Source organism: Geotrypetes seraphini, chromosome 2, assembly GCF_902459505.1.
Source record: "Geotrypetes seraphini chromosome 2, aGeoSer1.1, whole genome shotgun sequence".
NCBI classification, from domain to species: Eukaryota; Metazoa; Chordata; class Amphibia; order Gymnophiona; family Dermophiidae; genus Geotrypetes; species Geotrypetes seraphini.
In genome coordinates, this window is record NC_047085.1 from 413886128 (window position 1) to 413909592 (window position 23465).

At 44.0% G+C, this 23465-nt stretch overlaps 1 protein-coding gene across 4 annotated transcripts in view; it reads left to right on the forward strand.

Annotated features, from left to right (window-relative positions):
- The window catches only part of ASNS (asparagine synthetase (glutamine-hydrolyzing)), a 213017-nt gene that overhangs the window by 1315 nt on the left and 188237 nt on the right, over positions 1-23465 (forward strand). For 2 of the 4 annotated variants that reach the window (XM_033931032.1, XM_033931035.1), the window contains exon 2: positions 21710-21766. The exons of the other annotated variants lie outside the window; for them this stretch is intronic. The gene's annotated coding sequence lies outside the window, so the exon portion shown is untranslated. The remainder of the gene's footprint in view (positions 1-21709; positions 21767-23465) is intronic. 4 annotated transcript variants of the gene reach the window in all.

Below are 23465 nucleotides of genomic sequence, written 5' to 3' on the forward strand. Positions count from 1 at the left end.
GAAATGTGGCATTGTGCTGGAGAGGGTTGATAGGAGAAATGGGCATGGGGCTGGTGGACATTGGTGAAAAATGCTGCACATGATCTGGGGGATGAGAAAGGGAGAAATGTTGAATGTGGCAGTAGAGGGGGTGGGAGAGATGCCTGGATCTCTCAAGACAGAGAGAGAGAGAGAGAGGGAGACATATTGCAATAGAAGTAGAGGAGAGAGAGGAAGAAAAGTTGGATTCATGGAGCAAGAGAGATGTTGGTTGGGGAAGGGAATGGAGTCCGGAGGAGTGGAAGCGTGCAGGAGCTAGAAAGAAAGAAAATTATTGGATGCACAGTCAGAAGGGAATGCAACCAGAAACTTATGAAATCACCAGACAACAAAGGTAGGAAAAATAATTTTATTTTCAATTTAGTGATCAAAATGTGTCAGTTTTGTGAATTTTTATCTGCTGTCTATATTTTGCTCTATATTTGTCTATTTTTCTATAGTTGTTACTGATTGCATATTTTATAGTCATCTGCCTTGACCTCTTTGAAATAAAAACCCGAATATAAATGATAATTAACATGTTCTCTACATATAGTATGCTTTGTATTTTTTTAATTTTGTGATTACCATTATATATTAATAAGATTATATTGTGTGTATATGAAAAATAGATGGAAGAATATAAATTTCATCCTACAGCAATCAACTCACTAGTATGGGATAATCGCCTACTGTCAGGACTCATATGTCCTTTGTACCAGAAATAGAAATTGTGGCAACGGAAGCTTCGGTGAGCGAATGAGAAGTGGAGATGGAAAGGGGAGGAGAATAGAGAGAACAAAGAAAAAGTGAACCAGATTATAAAATGATTGAACCAGATTATAAAATGATTAGATCATTTTTGAGGGCATGAAGTAAGAATAAGCAAGGGGAGGGGGTGGATGGATCCACTAGAACAGTGTTTCTCAACTTCATCAAGCCAAGTACCCCCTAAGCCTAATAAATACCAACTGAGTACCCCTGCCCAAGTTCCGCCTCAGACCCATAATAATAGTACTAGTTGTAACGCAATTTCTTCAGCTCCGCCTTCTCCAGTGTAGTAGAACCGCCTTCAGTAAGCTAGTTGAGAAGGTGTGTTTCTGATGCTCTGAGAGTCTTATTATTTTAGGGGTTTTTTAGCTGAGTTTCAGGCTTTTTGGTGCTGGAAAGGTCTCCGGTGACTCCAGGGCGGCTCTGCTTGGGTGAAGACGCAGACTCTAGGTCAGACATCTGCTGCTGGCAAGGCAACCCTTGGTGTTTTTGTCTGGTCAGCCTGCACTGGAACTTGTGGAGCTTGGATTCTGTTCCCCTTGAAGCTAGCTTGCATCCTGATTTATCAGCTGCTTGAGCGCAGGCTGTTTGGCCCTGGTTTTGGTCCAGCAGGATTTAACAGGTGCTAGCTGCATAAATTACTCCCACCGCTCACGCATGGATCTTCGGGTGTTGAGATTTCAATTGGGCTTTAAGTCTGACTGGCAGCCTGAAGATCCTTAGCACGTGGAACTGGTTTGCTGAGTGAGGCAATGTCTTCTCCATTTCCAGCTTCTGTGACAACTGCAAAAAGGCTAACTCAGCACAGACAGTGAGTACTATTGAAGTCTACAAAATTGGAGGGAGGGAGAGGTCTGACTTTGTAGGTTCTAATGATTTCTGGGGCTGGTTTTAGGGTCTCCCACCTCCAAAAATTCCTTCCCTGAATTTTTTGACCATAGATGGGTTTTCCTGTGCTGTTTTTGGTGTAACCATGCTGCTGTGGCAGCCATCTTGGATTTACCCAATTTTGATTAGTAACCTCCATCTTCCTCAGTACCCAGTTTCAATCCAGATTTGCTATGGATGGCCGCCTGAACAGTGGCTGTGTGCCACGTGGGGCAGTTGAGGGAGGGGCAGGGGCCCCATCTAGCACCCTTAAGGTTGGGTGAACACAGAGAACTCCTTGTGTGGGGGAAAAGAACCTTTCTGAAGTCTTTGGGTGGAGTTCAGGTGAAGTGCAGGTACATGGAAACTACGGAGTCCAGGAAAAGGCAAAGTGAAGCCTGGCTCCCTCTTCTGGATCTGGATTACATCCCGGGGGTTCCTAGCTGTAGATTTACACTGGATTTTGTAAGTTTATTGTGGAAAGCTTACTTAAACTGTTGGGAGTCTTTCATATCAGTCAAGAGGGCAATGGTGTCTGCATCCAAGAAGTTCCAATAATGCCAGGATTATAGCTGGACTTCCATAGGTAGAAGGAAGGCTAATGGAGTTCTGGGAGGTGTGGGCACGTATTAACTTGGACCGCCGGACATAATCCGAGAAGTATACCAACTCAAATTCAGCTACCCCCTTGGTGGATCGTTTTGTGGATTCTTTGGCCGGTTGGATAGAAAAAGTGGTCAAAGTCTGAGCAACGGTGGACAGGCTGTTAGCCGTTCAAGTCATAGAACCCATTCTGCCCACAGAATCAGGTTTGGACAGATACTCTATATACTCATACTGCCCAAAAAAGACTCGGAAGAATGGAGATCGATCCTGGATCTGAAGTCAATCAATGCGGCCTTGAAGTTTCTGCTTTTCCACATGGAGACTGGTCGGTCATTGCAGCGGTTGCACCAGGGGAATTTCTAGCTTCCTTGGATCTGACAGAGGAGTTCTTCCATATTCCAATTTATTCAGACCACAGAAGATTCTTGAGATTCCATGTTCTGGGGAGACAATTCCAGTTCTTGGCTCTAACATTTTTGTTGAAGGTAGTGTCAGCATTCTATGTCAATCAAGAAGTCAGGTTACCCGCCTTCCAGATCATGGGTTCCAAGAAGAGGGACAGAGTGTTCAACTTGCTGGATTTATGGAGAAGTCTTCTTTGATAACTAGAAGTAACCAATGAGTTTCATCTTACAGATCATCTTTTTGTCTTAACCAGTGCTGCTAGGCTTGGCAAGCCAGCATCCAAGGCAACCATCTCCAGATGGATTCGAATAGCTATCTCCTCGGCGTACATTGACTGTGGAAAATAGTCACTGTTTGCTTTGAGAGTACACTCTGCCAGAAGTGTGTTGTCTGCGTGGGCAGAGACGAGTGCAATTTCTCCTGAAGAGATTTGTAGAGCAGCTACATGGTTCACTCTCCATACATTTACAAAGATTTATAGGAGTGGATGTGGCAGTGAGAAAGGATACTGCTTTCAAGTCATCAGTGTTGAGGGCAGGCTTAATTCAGGAGACTGCTTTGGTATGTTACCTACTGTCAGGACTCGTATGTCCTTTGCATCAGAAGGAAAAATTAAATACTTACCTCGATAATCTTCCTTCTGGAAGGAGGAAATATGTGACCTGACACCCCGCCCTGTCAGTCTGGAATTCGCCTGCCTACTGTTTCGGACAAACATGTGTGTCCAGAACTGGAGATTTTCCCCTGTCAGAAATGACCCTCCCCCCCCCTAAAATGTTGAGCGATAAGTGAGACTCTATGAACTCCATAAATTTGATGCTGGATGCATTTTGTTGGGTGGTGTCTGTTCTGCCTACGTTGTTTAAAGTGTTGTTTCATATTGTTTACTATTTCTTACAAAACAGAACAGAAATATTTTTGCAAGGAGTTCTCTGTTCCCCCTCCTGATTATTTCTCAGTTTTAGAACTGTTTGCTTTGGTACAGACTGAAGGGGGCTCTATAGCAGTGCTTCTCAACTTCTTCAAGCCAAGTACCCCCTAACAAATATCAGTTGAGTACCCCTGCCCAAGCTCCACCCTAGACGCGCCTAAGCTCTGACCCTGGCCCACACCCATAATAATAGTACTAATTATAATGCAATTTCTTCCATTCATTTTTTATATGCACAATATAATCTTATTCATAACGTTAACCACTAAATTAAAAAAAAAAAAAACCAACACAAAACACACTTCCTCTCTCCTTCACCCCTATTAAGAACATAAGAATTTGCCTCCGCTGGGTCAGATCAAGGGTCCATCGAGCCCAGCGGTCTGCGCCCGCGGCGGCCCATCAGGTCCATGACCTGTAAATGATCTTTTGTCTAACCCTTGGATTCCTACTTCCTTATATCCTGAAAACCCTCTTCTTCCCTCTTATCTATGCCCTTTTTGCTCCTGTGTTCTCCTTTATCTGTAGCCCTCAATCCCCTTATCTTTCAGGAATTTATCTAGTCCCTCTTTGAAACCCGTTAATGTAGTCTGTCCTATTACATCTTCCAGGAGCGCATTCCAGGTATCCACCACCCTCTGAGTGAAGAAGAATTTTCTGGCATTGGTTCTAAATCTGTCCCCTTTCAATTTCTCTGAGTGCCCACTTGTTTTTGTAGTTCCTAGTACGCTGAAGAACCTGTCCCTCTCTACCCTCTCTATACCTTTCATAATCTTGTAAGTCGCTATCATGTCATCTCTGAGTCTCCGCTTCTCCAGGATGAAGAGCTCCAGCCTCTCTAACCTCTCAGCGTATGAAAGATTCTCCATACCCTTAATCATTCGTGTCGCTCTCCTCTGGACCCTCTCAAGTATCGCCATATCCCTCTTAAGGTATGGCGACCAATATTGGACACAGTACTCCAGGTGCGGGCGCACCATCGCCTGATACAGCGGTAGGATGACTTCCTTTGTTCTTGTTGCAATACCCTTCTTGATAATACCCAACATTCTGTTTGCTTTCTTCGTGGCTGCCGAGCATTGCGCCGTTGGTTTCATTGTTGTATCCACCAACACTCCCAAGTCCTTTTCAAGGTTACTTTCCCCCAATACCAGCCCCCCATTTTGTAGCTGAACATCGGGTTCTTTTTCCCTATATGCATGACCTTGCATTTCTCTATATTGAAGCTCATCTCCTCCAATGTTGTCAGGTCTCTTTGTAGTTCATCACATTCCCCTATAGTTTTAACCCTGCTACAGAGTTTAGTGTCATCTGCGAATTTTATAACTTCACACTTTGTCCCCGCTTCCAGGTCATTTATAAATACATTGAACAGCAGCGGCCCAAGCACAGACCCCTGTGGGACACCGCTCGTTACCCTTCTCCAGCCCGAGTAGTGGCTCTTCACTGCAACCCTCTGCTTTCTGTCTGCCAACCAGTGTTTAACCAATCTATGTACGTACCCTTCCACCCCATGGTTCCACAGTTTCCTAAGTAGCTGCTCATGAGGTACCTTGTCAAAGGCTTTTTGAAAGTCGAGATATATGATGTCAACGGGGTCCCCTTTGTCCATCTGGCTGTTTATCCCTTCAAAGAAGTGTAGTAAGTTTGTTTGGCATGATCTTCCTTTGCAGAAGCCATGCTGGCTCGTTTTCATTAGTCTATTTCTTTCTATATCAGTGCTTCTACCATCTTGCCCGGCACTGAAGTCAAACTCACCAGTCTGTAGTTTCCTGGATCACCTCTTGAGCCCTTTTTGAAGATAGGTGTGACATGTGCTATTTTCCAATCCTCCAGGATCACCTCTGTTTTCAAGGACAGGTTGCAAACTTTTTGGAGTGTCTCTGCTATTTCGGTTTTCAGTTCCTTTAGTACCCTTGGGTGGATCCCGTCCGGGCCTGGGGATTTGTCGATTTTCAACCTGTCTATCTGTCGGAGGACATCTTGGAGACTTACCGCTCTGGGTCTCTTTTAAAGAATTCTTCGGTTTCCGGTATATTGGATGTGTCCTCGCTTGTGAAGACTGACGAGAAGAACATGTTTAATCTGTCGCCACCTCCTCTTTCCCCCTTATCGCTCCTTTGATGTCTCCATCGTCCAACGGTCCCACTTCTTCCCTCGCCGGTTGCTTCCCTTTAATATATCTGAAGAAGGATTTGAAATTTCCTGCTTCTTTGGCCAGTCTCTCTTCGTATTCTCTTTTCGCTTTCCTGACCACTCGGTGACATTCTTTCTGATGTTCCCTATGCTCTTTCCAGTTTTCCTCGGTTTTGTCCCTTTTCCACTTCCGGAATGATTATTTCTTGCCCCGTATCGCATCCTTCACTGCATTGTTTATCCACACCGGGTCTTTTGTTTAATTCTTTTTTGCACTCTTTTCTGAATCTGGGGATGTACAGGGTTTGTGCTTCCTGTACCGTGTCCCCGAATAGGGACCAAGCTTGCTCCACGGTCTTTGTTTTTCCCAAGCCTTTCCTGAGTTTCCTTCTCACCATTGCTCTCATAGCGTCATAGTTCCCCTTCCTGAAGTTGAGCGTTGTCGCTGTAGTTCTCTTCCCTTTTGATGCTCCTACTTGTAGTTTGTACTGGATCATGTTGTGATCACTGTTTCCTAGTGGTCCTATTACTTCCACTTCCTTTGCAGGTCCCCCCAGCCCATTGAGTAGTAGTTGCATTCCCTCTCGTTGATTCCTTGACGAGCTGGTCCATGAAGCAGTCCCACACAGTCTCTAGGAATTCCATTTCCCTTTCATTTTTTTAGCTTCCAATACTCCAATCTATCCCGGGGTAGTTAAAGTCTCCCATTACCGTGACAATTCTGTTCTTGCATTCTCGCCTTAGTTCTGCTTCCAGTTCTTTGTCTTTTGCCTCTGTTTGTCCAGGTGGACGATAGTACAGTCCCAATTTTAGGTCAGGTCCATTTCCTCCTGGTAACTTAACCCATAATGATTCTAATCCATCCGTCTCTGTTGCCGTATCTACTTTGGTCGAGTGAATGGTGTCCTTTATATACAGTGCTATTCCTCCACCCTTCTTTTGTGTCCTGTCTCTTCGATAGAGTTTGTACCCTGGTAGTACTATGTCCCACTTGTTTTCCTCATTCCACCAAGTTTCCGTGATTCCGATGACATCCAGGGCCTCTTTTGTAGCCGTGATTTCTAGTTCTCCCATTTTGTTCTTTAGGCTCCATGCATTTGCATACAAGCAATTTAGGTCCCAGTTACTTCCTTTCTCTGTTATTTTTCCCTGTGTTATGTTCTTCCTGTCGTCCTCTTTTTGAGCTGCCAGACCCTGTTCATTTCTTCCTCCTTTTTTGTCACATCTTTTTCTTCCCCAACTCGTTTCCTCAATTCCACCTGTTCCTCCAGTTTTTGCTGATTTCCCTTGCCTTTGTTCACCAACTTCTCTTGTTCCCTGAACTCCTGTTGTTTGCCTTTGGTTTCTATCCAGCATTTTTCCTGCCCAGTATCTTCTTTGGATACTCTCACCCGAACCGTCGACGTCTGGTCGACTGTCGGCTTTCCCCTTCCTTTCAATTTAAAGTCTGTTCTATTCCTCTCTTAATGTTGCTTGCTAGAAGTCTTGTTCCTGCCGTGCTCAGATGAAGTCCATCCCTCCTGAAGAGCTTGTTCTTCCCCCAAAAAGTTGTCCAATTTCTTACGAAGTGGAATCCTTCTTCTTCGCACCATCTTCGCAGCCATGCATTTATTGCTTGTATTTCCATCTGCCTCTTCACTTCTGCCCTCGGTACTGGCAGGATCTCTGAGAACGCTATCTTCTGTGTCCTCAGCTTCAGTTTCCTTCCCAGGGTCTTGAATTGTTCAGTTAGCGCAGTCCTACTGTAGTTGCCTCTGTTGACATCATTTGTCCCAACGTGGATTATCACTGCCGTCTCTTCCGACTCCGCTCCTTCCTGGATCCTCTCAATTCTGTCAGTGATGTCCTTTGTTCTTGCTCCTGGGAGACAGGTTACTAGTAGGTCTTCTCTCCCTCCTGCTACGTGACTGTCCACTTCTCTCAGGATTGTCAACATGTTTCCCTCTCTCTCACTGTCCATCTGTCTTTCATTTCCTCCCTTGCTGCAAAGGGAGTGGGGAAAGAAAGAGAGAGATCAGTGTGCATCTCTCCCACCCCCTCTACTGCCACATCCAACATTTCTCCCTCTCTCATCCCCCGGATCAACTGCCCACCAGCCTCATGTCCATTTCTCCTATCAACCTTCTCCAGCACAATGCCACATCTCTCCCTCCATCACTATGTCCAACATTCCTCCCCCTTGCATCCCATTCAATCTGTCCCTCTGTTCCCTCTCCACCATCATATCCAACATTTCTCTCATCCTTCGATTTCCCATGCATCTCTACCTGATTCCTCTCTGTCTATGCCCAATTTTTCTCTTTCTTCCTTTCTCTATATGCACCATCACTTTCCCTTTCACTCACATACTCATGCCCAACAATTCTACCTTTCTATTCCTTCCCTCCTATGTCCCAAGTTAGTGCCCCCTCCCTTCCTTCTGTGTCCCAAGTTCATACCCCCCTCCCTGCCTTCCAGCCTTTGTCCCACAATCATGCCCCTTCCATGTCTCAATGTGCTCCTCCCCACTCCTTTCTCCCTTTTCCCAGATCATGTCCTCTCTCTCCCTTACTTGCTTGCTCCAGGGCTACACTCACTTCCTTCAGGGCCGACCAGCTGGGCTGCTCCTTCTGCTTTCAGTGGCACTTGTTGCAGGGACGCGCGGGCAGCGGCTCACACGTTGCACGTGGCTGACCCACAAGCCTTCCCTCTGACGTCAGCTCTGACGTTGGAGAGAAGGTTTCCGGGTCAGCCACATGCAGTGTGAAAGAACCACTGACGCGTCCCTGCAACAAGTGCCGCTGAAGGCAGGAAGGAACAGCCCACTTTGAAGGAGGTTACAGAAGAGTTTCCTAAGATATCAGCTCTGACATTGGAGGGAAGCCTTCTGGGTGGAGGGGGGCGGGCAGAAATGAGGCATGGGTTCCCTGGCGGTGGCAGCAGCAGCAGCTTCGGCAAAGGGGGGTGAGCGGACAGGCAATAAGGAGGGCATGAGATCCTCAGTGGCGGTGGCCCTTAAGGAGGAAGGGGGCGGGAGACCCGCACTGTGCCCTGAACCCCCAACAAGCAGTTTGTGTACTCTGTGTTGAGAAACATTGCTCTACAGTAGAGAGTTGCGCGGGGACAGAAATCCCGCCCGTCCCCGCCCATTCCCATGAGGAATCCCTCCGTGCCCACCTGTCCCCATGAGGAATCCCTCCGTCCCTACCTGTCCCCGTGAGGAATCCCTCCGTCCCCACCCGTCCCCATGAGTTATCCTCTCCGTCCCCGCCCGTCCCTATAAACTTCAGAAATAGTTATTTCATTTAATTATGCTACTGAATTAAAGGGTATGGTAGATACCCATTTACAAATAAGCAAAGACACTTTATTAATTTGGAAATATTAATTGGGAATAATACATACTTTGTAAATGAGTTTCTACCAGAGCCTCTAATGTCCCCATTCCCATGCAACTCTAATTCCCACCAGTAACGGCAAGGGTCAGCAACAGTAGAAATAAACCCAGAAATTAATTTCCTTTTCTTTTGAACACAATACAAAGACATCTGCTATATACATTTCCCAAAGCTGACATATTTTAGTCAATAAATTCCAGTTTTTACTTATTTTTCCATCAAGTTGGTCCTAGTTTCTATTTTACGCTTTCCCATCTTATATAAACCCTTCTGTTGCTGTCCACCCATGCCCAATTCTCCTTTTCTATTCCCTCAGAAAACAAATATAGACTAAAGACAGAATGAATGGCTTTACACTATGAATGGAATAAATTATACATAAGAACCACATCATACATGTAAAGCTGTGAAGGAAATGAATTATGCATGAGAGCACATCATACATGAAAATAAAAAAAGACAGACTTAATCATAGCAGGCACTTTAAAATGCCAATTTAAAAATAAACAGTCATAACAATAAAGAGCACATACAACAGGAATCAATTATGCATAAGAATCACATCATCCATAAAAATCAATAAGAGCAGACTTAAAAGAGATAGCAGGAACATTTAGATACCAAAAAACGGACAGTCATAACAGGAAAAAACCAGGCATAAAAAAAAATCACATCATACATGAAAATCAATAAAAGCTGATTAAAAACTCATGGCAAGCCCGTTTAAATACTGATAAGAAATGGACAGTCATAACAGAAAACCTCATACACTAGGCATAAAAATGTGTGAACATCATGTTGAGGGCTAAATGGACTAAGCCATAACCATGTAAAAGACAGCTGTGGAAGGCTTTAAAATCAATCAGCAAATAGCGGCATTCATAGAGCCTGTGGTGGACCTCTAAAGGTATGAATCGCATCGAAAGAAAACTAAAGAAGTTCATTCCAAGACATGACTCACTGCAATGAAAAAGGAAGACATGCAATGGCATATGCTGAACCAGCACCAAAAAAAACACAACAAAAAGCTCAGTTTTAGCAGACCAGAACATTGAAACTAAGCCCTTCTCCCACTCCTTTCTCTTTATCAATTGACTTTTCTTCTCATCTGCTGATTTTCAATTTGCCTATACAGTGGTGCCTCACACAACGAACTTAATTCGTTCCAGGAGCAAGTTTGTTATGCGAAAAGTTCGTTATGTGAAACGCATTTTCCCATAACAATACATGTAAAACAAAATAATTCGTTCTGCAGCATAAAATATGCTAAGATGACATAAAAAAGATAAATTTTTTGTTATTATTTTCATTTAGATACATCTAAAAACACACATTTTTTAAATTTAAAGACAGACTAAGTAGAGTCTATCGAATCTTGCACATCTTCACTGTATGTTTCCTAATGGAGTGAGCAGGCAGTGCCATGCGTTAAGGCCTTGCCAAATCCAGCATCTACCACCTTCTGCTGTTCAGCAAAGTAAAAGGAAGGGACCCAATACTGCAGTTAAACGTCCATTTTTTTAAATCATTATTGGAAGTCCTAGTTCTTAATTTAAGAGACTCACCCCACCACCAGGACCGTCAGCGCCGCCACCGCCAGGTAGTTGGTCTGGTAGTAGAGCAGGTTGCTGACCACTCGGTTGTTCCATTTGTTGATGTCCTTGAAATCGGGCTTGGCGAAGCGATCGGAGCCCGGGAAGAAGTCGGCCCAGGCCCGGAAGGGAGCCAGTTGCACTTCCATGACGGCCAGCGGCTGCTGCTTCTCTTCCAATGGCCCTGGGCTGCACCGGCTAGAGCGGAGCGCGAGCGTGGGATCAGCTGAGCGGTGCGAGCTCTGGGCTCCTCCCTTCACTTCCTGCTCGGGGAGTGGAAGGGCTGCCTTTTATGTCTAAAACGCAACGAAGCTCCCTAACGAGCAAACCGTCCACTTTTCTTTTCTTTTTTTTTAGCATCGGGGAAGCGGCGAGAGTAGCTCCGCCCCCCCAACGCATCAGCAGTAGGCGCGGATGCAGCTCGGGCGACTTCGTTGTGTGAAACGAAGTCCGTTGTACGGATCAAGACAAGAAGTTCGTTGTGCGCAGCGTTCGCTGTGCGAGGCGGCCGTTATGCGAGGCACCACTGTATTTTATACTACCTCTTAAGCACTGGCTATGCTAAATTCATCATCTTCTTAACCCTTGGCTTGCGCATCTCGTTAAGGCACTGTCTTCATCTCTGTTCCCTCACCCACTTCTTCTTCTGCATGCCAACCTTTGCTAAGGCTATATTCCTTCTAGCTGGGAACATGTGATTGTTACCCCCCTGTCCTAAAATAAACCTGCTCTTGACCCAGCTCTTCCCTCTAGCTTTCATCCTATTTCCTACCTTCCTTTCTATGCCAAGTTTCTAGAAAAGATCATCTTTCTTCAACTTGATCTCTACCTTGATACCACAGATGTTCATCATCCCATGCAAGCTGGCTTCCTCTTTGGTCATAGCACTGAAAAATTGCTTTTCGTCTTGCACACTGCTATTCACACCATCCTGGACCACCACAACTCTGTCAACCTGGTCTCCTTAGATCTGTCCTTGTTGTTTGACCTAGTTGACCATTCCCTTCTCACCCCCTGCGTGCAGCTTGCTTTTATGATATGGTGCTCAAATGGTTTGGCAGCTACTTGACAGAGTGTACCTTTCAGCTGGCCCATTCTGATCCTTTTTCATTAGCTTTCCTGTTCTGTTTGGAGTCCTCCAAGGCTCCATTCTGGCTCCCATTTTGTTTACCATTTTTTTATCTCCCTTACTCACTCACTCAAGATCAGTGGTCTCAAACACGCGGCCCGGGGGCCACATGCGGCCCGCTAGGTACTATTTTGAGGCCCTCAGTATGTCTATCATAATCACAAAAGTAAAATAAAACAGTTTCTTGATCATATGTCTCTTTAGCTATAAATGACAATATTATTATTAAGACTTAGCCAAAAGGAAAGATTTATAAATTATAAAGAGTTTTACCTCATGCAAAATTGTCAATTCTTTAATAACACATGAACTATTTTTTCAGAGGCCCTCCAAGTACCTACAAATCCAAAATGTGGCCCTGCAAAGGGTATGAGTTTCAGACCACTGCTCAAGATCATGGTTATATGCCCTTTTGTTATGCTGACGAATATTCAGGTTTTTTGCCCTGTTGCCGATCCTTCAACGTTGATAGCCACTCTCAATTCCTGTCTTACTAGCATTTCAGCCTGGCTTAAATCCAATCAACTTATCTTTAATGCTTCTAGTGAGGTCATTGCTTTTACATGTCCCCACATCAATGATCCCCCCCCACCCTCCATGTCCCTCACTCACTGGCAACTATGTTTCTTTCTCAGAGTCTTTGAAAATCTTAGAGGTAATCTTTGACAATAAATGTTTCTGCAGTTCACTCTTCCTATTTTGCACATCACTGCATCTGGGCTGTCAGATAATTTCTTCCTCTTGATCTCATTTGTATTCTCCTTGCTCTCATTATCACACACCTTGATTACTGTAACTCTGTAGTCAGGTCTTTCTCTTAATTCTATCAAGTGTCTTCAGCTAGTACAGTGTTTTTCAACCTTTTGAAACCTATGGACCGGCGGAAATAAAATAATTATTTTGTGGACCTGTACTAGTCTGCGGACTGGCAGTTGAAGAACACTGGGCTAAGTCGTGCCTATCTCCACCCAATCTCCGTCCCCACAATAGTACTTATTAGAGAATGACACGGTGGTTGTTACCCGCGGCTAGCCACGAGTAGCCGCGGGTAACCCGCTGAAACGGGGAAGAAAAAATAGTGGCCTGTGCGGGGATGGGGACAAGGCTATTCACCGCCCCGTGGAACGGTGAATGGACTTGTCTCCGCAGTGAGGCAATCAAGGATCGCGCGGTCCCCACCCGCCCGATCGCAGCAAGGGACAGGCGCAAAAAAAAAAAGCGGCAGGGAGGCAGCAGGTTAGCTATGGCTAGGGAGGGAGGGAGAGAGGTAGGCAGACAGGCTTTGGGGGTGGGGGTGGGACAAAGTGTGGAAGGCAGTGAGAGGGACATAGGAAGGAAGCACTAGGGGCACTAAAGACAGGAAGGGGCACTAAGGATATGGGAAGGAGGCACTGGGGCACTAAAGACATGGGAAGGATGCACTGGGAGCACTAAAGACAGGAAGGGGCACTAAGGATATGGGAAGGAGGCACTGGGGGCACTAAAGACAGGAAGGGGCACTAAGGATATGGGAAGGAGGCACTGGGGGCACTAAAGACATGGGAAGGAGGCACTGGGGGCACTAAAGACATGGGAAGGAGGCACTGGGGCACTAAAGACAGGAAGGGGCACTAAGGACATGTGAAGGAGGCACTGGGGGCACTAAAGACATGGGAAGGAGGCACTGGGGGCACTAAAGACATGGGAAGGAGGCACTGGGGGCACTAAGGATATGGGAAGTAAGCACCGGGGGCACTAAGGACATAGGAAGGAAAGAGGGAGGGAATAGAAATGGATAATTCTTGGGCCTGAGTGCAGAAAGAAAGAAAGGATACACAGACAGAAAGAAACGCAACCAGAGACTCATGAAATCAATCACCAGACAGCAAAGGTAGGAAAAATGATTTTATTTTCAATTTAGTGATCAAAACGTGTCAGTTTTGAGAATTTATATCTGCTGTCTATATTTTGCACTATATTTGTCTATTTTTCTATAGTTACTGAGGTGACCGAGCTCGCAGAGATGGGGCGGAAATGGGGTTTTTAAATTTTAGTCCTAGTAGTTTGCCGGTCCACAAAATAATTCTTTTATTTGTGCTGGTCCATGGGTGTAAAAAGGTTGAAAAACACTGATGTAGAGTATGACGGCTTTTTTTTTCGCCCAGCTGCACGCGTTCAAAAAGCCATGCACGCGCGGCTGCTCGAGTTGATCAATCTTCTCTCCTCTCCTGCAACTTCCTGTTTCCGGTTGCGTCAGAGGAGAATATTTAACAAATGAGCAGCTGCGCGTGCGGCTGGGCGAAAAAGAAAGCCAGCATACTCTACATCTAAGGTGAGGTGGCGGGAGGGAGATGGCGGAACGCTGCAATCGGTCGGGTGTCTGCTGTTTTTGTATCACTGCCTGCCTGCGCTCACGTTCCAGATCCTCCTGTTGCTCATTGTACTGCAGCATCTGCATGATTATGTGCTCAGGTGGGCATTTTTAGTGTGCACAATTGACCTGATTCGAGCTATAGGTGAACATGGGGGACACGTCATTGCAAGGGAGGACAAGTCAATTGATTTATTTTATGTTCTGTTTTTACTACAGGGCAGAGGCACTGAAACAGATTCTCAGTGCAGTAGTAGTAGTGGCAGGACTCTCTTCTGTCTTCATGGTGTTTCGCAGTACTGAGGCTTATATGGAAGCTGCAGGGACGGTGACAGGGCGGTGAATGGGATGGTAGTGACGGTGATGGGGCGGTGAAGGGGATGGCGGTGACGGGGCGGTGAAGGGAATGGTGGTGACGGGGCGGTGAAGGGGACGGTGAGCCGGGGACGGGGCAGTGACGGGAACAGATTTTTTTTCCCGTGTCATTCTCTAGTACTTATTGTAACACCATTTTTTCCATTCATTTTTCATATATATACACACACAATATAATCATATTAACAATACATAATGGTTAACCACAAAATTAAACTACACAAAGCACACTGTATGCTTTTCAACATTCATTCCTACCAGAAAACAGATAACCCCATGCAAATGCAGGACCAAAAACTAAAAGTACTAATATTTACAAACAAACCCTAAGATGCAAGACTCTGCAAGCAGTACCAACCCCAGAGGAAAAGAAACAAATGCATTTCTTCCTGAACAGACAAATCAATCACTAAATAAAAAAAAAAATAAAAGCATTTCCTCTACCGTTGTTGTCTCTCTCCCTCCATGTGCCTTGCCTTCTGGCCTGCCCCCGTTGTTATCTTTGGGCCGGTCCACTGTGCGATCAACACAGTGTCTTTGGGCCAGTTCCCTGAGTGCTGCATTGCACAAAGCTGTGGGCAGTGGCTCCTCACATGCGTCCCGCGCCTCATCTGGAAGCCTTCCCTCTGATGTTGTGAAGTCAGAGAGAAGGCTTCCGGTTCAAGCGTAGGAGCCTTTTCCCATGGCTTTGTGCACTGCAGCACTCAGGGAGCTGGCCTGAAGATGCCACGTTGATCGCACCTTGGACCGACGGCTGAAGAACGCTGTCTTGGGCCCGATGGACATGCTGGCCCTGTGGACCGGCAGAAAATTTCTGTGGACCAGCACTGGTCCACGGACCGGCGGTTGAAGAACACTGAGCTAGTATACTCTCAAACTTCTTCATCGCACACGTTTGATCATGTCACTCCCCTTCATAAGGAGCATTGGCTTCCTCTTTCTGCCAGAATCAAATTTAAAATTCTTCCCTTAGTTTTCAAAGTCTATTCTCACCCCTGCTTATACAGTACTGTATAAGCAACCTTCTCATTTCCTATTCTCCATGCCACACTCTCCATTCATGAAGAACAATCTGCTCACTCGTCCTTCCCTTTCTACATTTCTTCTCACTTTCTCCCATGAGACTGCTTTCGGCTACATTGATCATTATCTTTGGAACTCACTCTCTCTCTCTCCTGACATTAGGTCCGGATCCTCTCTGTCCAAATTCAAAACTCTACTTAAAACACACCTGTTCTCTGATACTTTTGCCTCTCTCCTCCTAGTGCAGCCCCTTTCTCCCTTTTGCTATTCTTCTTGTCACTCCTTCCCCCCTTTTTCTTCTCCACTCTCCTGTTTTCTTCCTGTCCTCTACTTCTTTGATGGTCCTCCAGTTTTAATTGGTTGTAAACTGCATAGATAGGTTGTGGTATATCAAGAATTGTAAATAAATAAATACACTTAGGACTCCTTTTACGAAGGCGCGTTAGGACCTTAACGTGCGGAATAGCGCGCACTAAAATGCCGCGTACACTAGCCTCTACCGCCTCCTCTTGAGCAGGCAGTAGTTTTTCGGTTAGCGCACACTAATCCGGTGCGTGCGCTAAAAACACTAATGCACCTTCGAAAAAGGAGCCCTTAAATTTGGGCCCCTTTTACATAGCTGCAATAGTGATTCTCCTTCGGCAAATGTGCTAAAGCCCATTCAATTCCAATAGATTTTGGTGCATTTGTAGCAGGAGAATTGATTCCACAGGTTTGGAAAAGGGGCTCTTGGTTACTACAGAAAATGGAATAAGGAGGTTTTGGATCTATTCTTTTAGCTATTTGATTTGTTATACACTCAAAGCTGTACATTCCTATAAAGTTGTTCTGGTGACCAACTGTGAATCATATGCACACTGCTTTATTGTACTTTTGCATGCTTAGATTGTAAGCTGTTCTGAGGAGGGACCGTCTATTACAGGGGTGCCCACACTTTTTTGGTTTGCGAGCTACTTTTAAAATGACCAAGTCAAAATGATAATAATAATAATATAATAATAACTTTATTCTTATATACCGCCAACAATCTTGCGACTTCTACCAACAATAAAATTTTAAAAAACACAAAGCACACTGTACGCACAGAAAATGTTAATTATCATTTATATTTGGGGATTTTTCAAAGAGGTCAAGGCAGATGACTTTAAAATATGCAATGTCACCTCAGTAACAGCTATACAAAAATAGACAAATGTACCCCCTCCCTTTTTACTAAACCACAATAGCAGTTTTTAGCGCAGGGAGCTGCGCTGAATGGCCTGCGATACTCTAGATGCTAATAGGCTTCCTGCGCTAAAATCCACTACTGCAGTTTAGTAAAATAATGCAAAATATAGACAGCAGATATAAATTCTCAAAACGGACATATTTTGATCACTAAATTTAAAAATAAAATCATTTTTCCTACCTTTGTTGTCTGGTGATTTCATGAGTCTCTGGTTGCACTTTCTTCTTCTGACTGTGCATGCAATATTTCTTCCCTCCTTTCTGCCTCCTGCATGCTTCGTCTCCTCCAGACCTCATTCCATTCCCCAACCAATATCTCTGTCCTTCCATGAGTCCAACTTTTTCTTCCTCTCTCCCTGCCTGCCACCTGACACACTCCATTCCCTCCACCTTTTCCTTCCTCTCTCCCTGCCCTCTCCCCTTTCTTCCTTTCTGTCTCCCTGCCCCCTTTCTTACTTTCTTTCTCCCTGCTATCTTTCTTATGTCTCCAGGCCCCCCTTTCTTTCTTTGTCTCCATGCCCACCTTTCTTTCTGTCTCCATGCCCCCTTTCATTCTTTCTGTCTCCCTGCCCCCCTTTCTTACTTTCTTTCTCTCTGCTATCTTTCTTTATGTCTCTAGGCCCCCTTTCTTTCTTTCTGTCTCCATGCCCACCTTTCTTTCTTTCTGTCTCCATGCCCCCCTTTCATTCTTTCTGTCTCCATGCCCCCCCTTTCATTCTTTCTGTCTCCCTGTTCTTCCTCCCTGTCTTTCTATCTCCCTGTCTGTCTTTCTGTCTCCCTGTTCTGCCTCCCTGTCTTTCTGTCTCCCCTTTTTTTCTCCCCAAGCCACCACCCGGACTGTGGTCTGGAAACAGGCTCACAAGCTACCGCCGACGTCTGGGAACAGGTTCCCAAACCACTGCCGATGTTGCCGCCGAGTTCGCCCTGTTTCCCGACACCGCAACTGGCCATCAGCCTTCCCCCGACGTCAATTCTGACGTCGGGCGTGGGAGGGGGACAGGCTGGCTTGCCCGACACTTCTGTTGTGACATCGGGGAACAGAGAGAATGCAAAGGCAATGCGAGTCAATTAGATGGGCTCCATGATCGACTCGCGTTGCCTTTGGGATCGACCTTTTGGGCACCCCTGGTCTATTACATGTTAAATGTACAGTGCTGCCTTTCAGTGCTATAAAATAGAAAAGAAAAGGTACCAAGCCTGGGGTAAAACTGGAACAGCGAAAAAAGAGGAACAGGAGATCTAAAACCTGATTGTGAATCATGTAATAAAGAATAAGATTCCAAATATTTTGTTAATTGAATTTGCACCAACCCCTCCATGATCTTAGTAAAGAAGGAGATGGACGCTATTGGTCTATAGTTTGATGTTAAGGAGAAAGATTCTTTTTTATTTTTAATAATAGTATAATAATTATATTATCCTCTGCTTGCGGAAAAATACCTCTATCTAATGAATCATTAATCCATTCTAGCACTTTCATTTTAAATTCCGGAGGTGCGCAGGAGTCCAACATACAGTAACCCTCTCTTCTACGAAATCACGCTAGCGTTTTTTAGCGTAGAGAGCCGCGCTGAATGGCCTGCACTGCTCCCAACGCTCATAGGAACTCAATGAGCAGCACTGGCCATTCAACGCTAGCATGGTTTCATAGAAGAGGGGGTAAGATTTAGAATATTTGGAAAATAATTTAGAAAAATCTGTCCAATCTGGGTCGTCAAAAGTGGACCATATTAGGTCAACTGTAACTTCTTCAGGTGACTTTTCCCAGTAGTTGTTTATACTTACTAGGCTTGAAGAACAAGAGGTTCATAGACCTGTGATTTTAGAACTAAAGAAAATTGCCATTTGCAGTTGATAATGGAATTTGGGATAGTTGCAAATTTTTTGTCACGTCAAACACCTTATTAATCAAGTTAAACAATTTTTTGGTGTTGATGTTAATGGTACCAACCTGATTTGAATAATAAGCCTTTCGTTTCTCTTTAATTTTTAGTTTATAGTTTCCTACCTCCTTTCGCCATATTTTCTTATCTGAAATTAATTTTGATTTTGACCATTTTCTTTCAAGTTGTCTAAGTTTCCGTTTCATTTCTAACAATTCAGCATCATACCATTTATTTTCATCATCTACTTGTATTTTTATGGTGTGTTTAGGGACAATTTCAACTAATATGAAATTTGATACAATTTTCCATTCTGATGGAAATTCATTAACATTTTCCATCATAGTTAGGTCCACATTCTTCCAAAATTAAGTTGCTTCATTTTTTTCCCTAATTAGCTTGTCCTATTATAACATCAAGCAATTTCCTGGAGTAGCCTGGTGGTTGGTGTAGTGAACTATAATAGATGGGGGTACTCAGGCCTATATCCCATTCTAACTAGTACATTTGTGAAATCACTGGTCAACAAAAGAAAAGTTTTCTTTAGCATCTCTCCAGACTGGTACAGTTCACTGATGGGAAATAGCTCACCATGACCAGCAGGTGGAGACCGAGACCAAACTTTTGGCTGTAATACTAATAGCTGTGCTTCCCTCTATATAACCAGTCTGCTCAGTCTCCAGCAGGTGTGGTAAGCTGTGCCAGTCTTCCCTTGGTCAATGCAGGTAAACAACCAAAATTTTCCTTGATTTACTCATGAAACAAAAGATATCCACAAAAATGTGTATTCTAACTGTGGAATAAATTAAGACACCCCCACATATCCTCCCACTTAAAGTGGCTCAAATCACACACAGGTCTATCACATTAGGTGCATATGATTAGAGCATTATTACTCAGAATTTTGAAGAAGGTTTGCCCTACTTAAACCTTAGACATTTAATTTGGTGTGCTCATGACTGCTGTGGTGAGAGTGAACACCATGGTGAGATCAAAAGAGCGGTGTGAGGCCTTCAAAAAAAGATTGTAATAGCTTATAAGTCTGGTAAGGGATTTTAAAAGATCTCAAAAGAATTTGACATTAGCTATTCCACAGTCTGGAAAATAGTGTACAAGTGGAGGACTTTCCAAACAACTTCCAACATGCCCAGGTCTGGCCATCCAAGCCAGTTGACCCCGAGAGCAGACCGCAAGATGCTAAAAGAAGTCTCCAAAAACCCTAAAATGTCATCACGGGACCTACAGCAGACTCTTGCTACTATTGATGTGAAAGTGCATGCCTCTACAATCAGAAAGAGACTGCACAAATTTAACTTGCATGGGAGGTGTGCAAGGAGAAAACTTTTGCTTTCTAAGAGAAACATCAAGGCTAGACTGAAGTTTGTCAGAGAGAACGTAGCCAAACACCAGGACTTCTGGAATAGTGTTCTATGAACAGATGTGTCTAAAATTGAATTATTTGAACACCAGCAAAGAGGACATGTTTGGCGTACACCAAATACAGCATTCCAGGAAAAGAACCTCATGCCAACTGTGAAGCATGGAGGAGGAAGTGCCATGGTTTGGGGATGCTTTGCTGCAGCAGGACCTGGCCAGCTCACCATCATAGAATCCACCATGATTTCTACCGTGTATCAGAGGGTGTTTGAGGAACATGTGAGACCATCTGTATGAAGACAATGACCCAAAATATACCAGTAAATCCACCAAGGACTGGCTGAAAACTAAAAAATGGAAAGTCTTGGAGAGGCCGAGTCAAAGCCCTGATTTTAATCCCATTGAGATGCTATGGAGTGATTTGAAACGGGCTGTACATGCAAGAAATCTCTCAAATATCTCACAGCTCAAAGAATTCTGCATTGAGGAATGGGCCAAACTTTCCTCAGACCGATGTCAGAGACTGGTAGATAGCTACAAGAAGCGTCTCACTGCAGTTATTTCAGCCAAAGGGGGTAACACTAGCTATTAGGGTGTAGGGTGTCCTAATTTATTCCTCAGAATACACATTTTTGTGGATATCTTTTATTTCATGAGTAAATCGAGAAAAAGTTTTGTTGTTTACCTGTAATTACATCACTTTCTTTTCCAGAGATAAATAAAAGATTTGATATCTATATGTGAACATTTCTTAAGAAAGAACTGAATATTTCATGGGGTGTCCTAGTTTTTTACATGACTGTATATTGGAAAAACAAAAAGAAAGATTTGTACTAGAATAATTGAACACAGGAGCTGTCTAAATAGGGATGTTATTTCTGCACCTCTAGTGCAACACTGGCAAGAAATGGGCCATACCATCGGTGATTTGAAGTTTTTTATAATCAAAATGTTCACAGCAAATAAAAGGGGTGGTGATATCGACTGTACTTTACTTCAAGAAGAACAAAAATTCATTTTTGAATTCAACAGCTTTATCCCTCATGGTTTGAATGAAGAAACAGATATGGCAATTTTTCTTTGATTCTGTGCTTTTTGTTCCATTTGATGTCATCATTTTTCTGCCATTGTAATGGTTTTTGTCAGTTTGTTGTATACTCATAATTGACACTTCATACGCTGGCACTACATTCTTTTTAACACATTTTACAGAATAAAGGTTTTTTGAGACATCCCCTCCCCCCTTTTTTAGCACTACCTTTGGCCTTTGTTTATTTGCCTTTTTATTTCTTGTGACATTATTATATTTTTACATTTCTTATGTTCACAGCCTTTTGTTTTAATTTTTCTTTTTACATTGCTAATTTGATTTTCTCTGCCTTCTGTTCCCTGCTGGCTTGCGTAGTTTGTGTGTGTGTGTTTTTTTAATGACATCATTACCCATACGTCCTGCATCTGTGTTTCCCGCCACTTTGTTTGTTTATTTATTTTTTAGAGCGCCTGAGTGTTTTTATCGAGGGATTTTCATGTACCCTGTTTTGTGCATTTGATTTATCTATGGTAAGGATCGATTCTACATTTTATATGCACAATTTTATAAGTATATTAGTGGGGTAATGTTCCTTTTTTGACATTGTTTTAGAGTCCTGCAGACGTTTCAAGTCCTTTTAGCATCCAGCAGACATCTTAATTTTAAAAGGTATGAGTGTTTCTCTGTCCTTATGAAACTTATCTGTTTTAGCGGTTTTGGTATTATCTTTTCATAACACGTTTTGTGGGATGGCTCCATATGGTATCTTTTTGACATTTTTTTCTTACTTCAGTGTAGAGAATGACACGGGGAAAAAAATCTGTCCCCGGACCACCGACCCCTTCACCGCCCTGTCCCCGCCATCTCCTTCACCGCCCCGTCCCCGCAGCATCCAAACAAGCCTCAGTGCTGCAATATTTAGCTTATTCCTTCCTTATAAATCAAATTTCTGGCTGCGAGAAAGAGATATTCAGTTGGCAGGGCTTTGTTTATAAATTTTTATTAACACAACTAATATACTACTTTATCCTAAAACAAAAAGAAAAGGAAAATAAATAAATAGAATTTTTTTTTCTACCTTTGTTTGGTTTCTGCTTTTCTCATCTTCTCATTCAATTCCTTCCATCCACTGTCTCTCTTCTCTCTGCGTCTTCCATTTGCTCTGTTATTTTGCCTCTCCCTCCCCCCCCAAATTGGTCTGGCACCCATCTTGTTCCCTCCGCTCCCACCATAGTCTGGCATCTCTGTCTTCTTCCCTGCCAGCGTCTTCTCCCCACTCTGTCTTCCCCATTTCCCTTCAGAGTCTGTTCCTCTCCACCCCACCTTTCCTCCCTTTCTCCCTCCCTGCCCCTTACCTTTGTGGTGCTTTCAACCCCCCCCCTGCAGCGAGAACACCTCTTAGGCGCTTCCACCATGCACACTGCACCCCCCCCCCCGGACAACAGGCCCCAGTCCAACTAAAAAAACTAAACAGTAAGTCCTACTTACGTACTCCTCAATTTAAAAGGCAGAAGGAGTGTTTCCTGTTTGCAGCGCACAACTATGCTGACAAACCTCCCTGTCCCTTACCTTTGTGGCCAGTGATTTCTAAATTGCCTTCTTACGAGCAGCAGGAGCATTGAAGTTGCATGTTTGCTGCCAGAAAGGTCGTCTCTGATGCAACTTCTGATTGTGTCAGAGATGACCTTTACGGCAGCCACACACAACTTCAACACTCCGTTTGCTCGTAGGAAGGCAATTTAGAAATCACCGGCCATGAAGGTAAGGGGCAGGGAGGGAGTAGGGAGATGTTTGAACTGGGCAGCGATCAGTAAGGAGAGAGGGAGCGCGATAGGTGACCGCATGCGTTCCCTCCTTTAACTGCGGGGACAAGGCCATTCACCGCTCCACGGGGCAGTGAATGGCCTTGTCCATGTAGCCACGGTGAACACAGTTTATTCCCCACCGTTTTGGCGGGTTATCGGTGGCTAGCTGCGGGTAACCGCCACCATGTCATTGTCTACTTCAGTGGTTCTTTGTTACAGTTTGTATTTCCAGCATTGGAGTGACACCTGGTGGATAGGTTCAGTACTACTTATTGTTTTTTTAGTTCAATTTGTTTATTGAGTAATGAAGAAATAAGGAACATCATGTAGCTATAACGGTGTGCAGAAGTTTGATACTACATATATAGGTGGTGTACAAAATAAAATATATATAGATGTACTATAAAGTAAAGGCTTCACATATTTAAAGAGATTGTATATAATCATCAGTGGACAAAGGTGAATAGACCTCTTCTCTCTGCTAGTACTACATATTGTTTAATTGCAGTGATACACTTTACTCTTTATTTAATTTTGCGTATATAAACCGTATGTCTTTATTA